A 3,325-nucleotide genomic window follows, 5' to 3' on the forward strand; every position below is an offset into this window, starting at 1 on the left:
TTACTCACAGTGGAAAATGCTGTTGACTGTTAGTTGCGTTTGGATAATTGACTCATATAAGTCCAAGACAGACGTGACGCTGTGAAAGCTGCCACTATGAATGAAAGGTTGAAAGAGATAGCATGTGCAAGACATTAATAAGTATACAATTAATCTGACTGCAAAATTCAGCATAGCTTTGGGGGTCAAAATTGGCGTCGAGGATTTATCACATTCAAAGCTCTCGACTTTGACTTGACAGAATAACTGGCTCAGTAACATAATATAATAGTTCCTAGGTTAGTTTTTTTTAACACAGTACATAGGCAGATGCTCATACATAGGCACATACACTCATTCTTATGAACGCACGCACGCACACTCTACCCCTATGAGCACCTCCGAGAAATTGAGCCGGCATATCCTCTTGAGATTGATGAAGTCGTCGCATACGCCTTCGTAATCGACATGAACGTCTCCTTGCACTGAAAACAGATCGCCGGATGGCTAGGTTAGGTTAGGAGCTCTTTTTTACTCCAGACCCTAGTTTAAGTGTAAACTATATGCGTGTTTTTGGCCTGGTCACGTGTCACTTAAACAACCTTGGAGCGCTGAAACAATCTCTCTACTGTTTCTTGAAACTTCTATATTCTAAGCTTCCCAATATAGTTAGTTGGAGTACCAAAAATGTTGATATTTCCGGATATGAAGAATTACAAGTTTTAGAGTGGTTGGGCTTTTTTAGAACGGTTCGTTGATGTCGATCTAACGGCAGACAAATACGAAGTACTGGGTAGTACTCCGATGAAAGTACGCGAAAGTACTAAAACGAGTGGGGCCGGTACTCGTGACAAGGTGGGGACGCGTTTTAATCTAGGGGCAGTTTAGTCCTAGGAAAATATGCACGCACCGCCACTCTCGTCGAATGCATAACCGCCGCCATGGTGCTACACATTCCACAATTACTCATCGGCGGCCATCTCCTCCCTCTCCTCCAAGTCCACCGCAGTCATCTCCTCCTTCTTGCCGCTGCAACTTCGCTCCACTCAGGCAAACCCCCCCCCCCACCCACCCCCACCCCCTCTTCCACGGCAGATCGAGCTGATGGCTGGCGGCGAGAACACCGACTTCGTGCAGATCGCCGGCGGCGACCAGGTCAAGTTGGCCAGGTTGAGGGAGATCCGTTCTTGGTTTGACAACACAAGGCAGATGAGCTGGACGGCAATGGCCACTCTCAAGAATTTGACGAAGAAGGAGAGGGCAAAGCTTTTCCCCCAGCCCGCGCAACCGATTCAGAAGATCGAGATCCTCCTCTGGGCGATGGAGCAGGCCAATTCGTCCAGCGAGTGGACCAGGTGGAGGTGGTGGGCGTTCAGATCCAGGGTAGAGCATCCACTGGATCAGGAACCCACCGTGCACGAGGTGCCGTTGCAGATTGTGCAGCCTCCAACCGAGTCACCGGAGACTTCGAAGCGCAAGATGAGGAGGACAATGGTCGCGACCTCGCTTCCCCGCCGTTCTCCACGCTTCCCTCGCCGCTCTCCTCGTCTGAACGGCGGCGGTAGCTATGTTTAGAGTAAGCTTCCCCACTCCTCATCTTTCTACTGCTCGTACTTACATCATGGTGATACTGATCATAATAGCTCAGAGAGGGAATGCTAGATGGCATTTTAATCTCCAATGAATTGCATGAATATTTGAGTATATGGATTTGGAGGATGGATTATGATGTATGTGAACCCTAAGCATCATATGAACCCTAGGAAAAATTAGTAATGTTCTAGTGGTAGACACTGAAATATTTTCATACACACCGATAGGCACTAAAATATTTCGTTACTACAATTTCAGTACACACTGATGCACACTGAATTATTTCACTACTGTAGTTTCAGTACACACTGAAATATTTCAGTACTGCAAATTCTATACAAAGTTGGCATTTTGTCATTTATTTGTGAATTAATCCATGCATCATATGGCCTAACTTTGTACATGAGTTTGGGTCAATTTCATGCCTATTTATTGTTAAAATTATTGTCATGCCATGAAACACAAGACAAGTCACTGACCCAAGCTTGCAAAGATGCCATATCAATGTTGCTGATATGAATATGCATGTTTTCACCAAGTCTTGTGTCTGAATTAAAACTGAGCATTTTTTCTTGATGGTATCCATGGATCTATAACTCCTATGAATTTGCTCAGGTTGGATGTTTTGTTCTCCATCATTTGTACTAGCATTCCGTGCGATTAGATGCCATGACAAGACCCCTGGCATATTTATTTTCTTGCCTCCAACATCCCATGTGTGTTTTGCAGGAAAAAACCTGGAGTTCACCAGGCTGGCTGAAGTTGTGAGGCTGGGAGGCTGATGGTGCTGCTACTGGCTGATCCTTCTTCTTTCAGCTTCTGTTCGTCCTTTCTCAAGCCGTTGGACCAGGGCTACTTCCCTATGTGCTGTTAATGTATTAAGTAGTTCCTTCGAATTTGTAGTATTAGTTAGTTTGAATGTGGAAGTACCTTAATTTTTAGGAACGAAATGTTGCTATGTATGACCAAGGGTTTGATACCTTAATCTTTGGATAATTAATTATGTGAACTGTTGGATGTGGCGCACAACGAAATGCCTCTACCATTGATACTAGTTCAACATTTCGGTCCAATTAGAGACCAGCCACTACCATATAGAACAGTTAGCATTTCATACTACAACCTGGCACGTAGAAAACATCACACAGTGGAATAATCCCAGCGAGTAGACCATTTATTACCGAAAACATCACAACATGTCAGAAGTGTTTTAAGCATTTTATCGTTGCAAAAACCTTAGAAAATCCATACAGAAAAAACCGATTTATTTTAAGCGATTGTGTGGATGGCAAGGGGACCCACTTGTGAGACCGATAGCAATTGATGGCAAACCGCAGGAGGTGCACGACTGCCACGTCCCCACGTGGAATGGGGACGACCGGGTGGGTGTGTCAAGTCAAATCGGCACCCGTGGCGCCTCGGTAACTCCAAGAGGCAGGAGCAGTGCATTTCTTCCCCAAATCGGGTAGAAAACCCTCGCCCTCTCCCGAACCTAACCACCCTCTCTTCCTTCCTCACCACCTCACCACCCTCTCCTCCTTCCTCAATACCCTCCTCCCTTCATACGCCTCCCTCCTCCCTTCCTACGCCTCCCTCCTCCTGTCTTCGACCGATGATGAAACGTGGCCGTGAAGATGCGGCAGACGAGCCGGAGGCAACCATCATCGGAGCAGAGCAGTTTGCTGCCGTGGCTGCTGCCGTGGGTGGAGCGGCTGAGTCCGCCGTAGCGGCGAAAGCTGGCGGCAGCGACCGA

The 3,325-nt window shown here is 46.7% G+C and overlaps 1 long non-coding RNA gene across 1 annotated transcript; it reads left to right on the forward strand.

Moving 5' to 3' along the window:
- The first annotated feature begins 1,097 nt into the window (after positions 1–1,097).
- On the forward strand, positions 1,098–2,581 carry LOC125549258. Its single transcript, XR_007301295.1, has 2 exons — positions 1,098–1,555; positions 2,302–2,581. It is a non-coding gene; the product is annotated as an uncharacterized LOC125549258 (long non-coding RNA).
- The last annotated feature ends 744 nt before the right edge of the window (positions 2,582–3,325 follow it).

This window comes from Triticum urartu, chromosome 3 (assembly GCF_003073215.2).
Source record: "Triticum urartu cultivar G1812 chromosome 3, Tu2.1, whole genome shotgun sequence".
NCBI classification, from domain to species: Eukaryota; Viridiplantae; Streptophyta; class Magnoliopsida; order Poales; family Poaceae; genus Triticum; species Triticum urartu.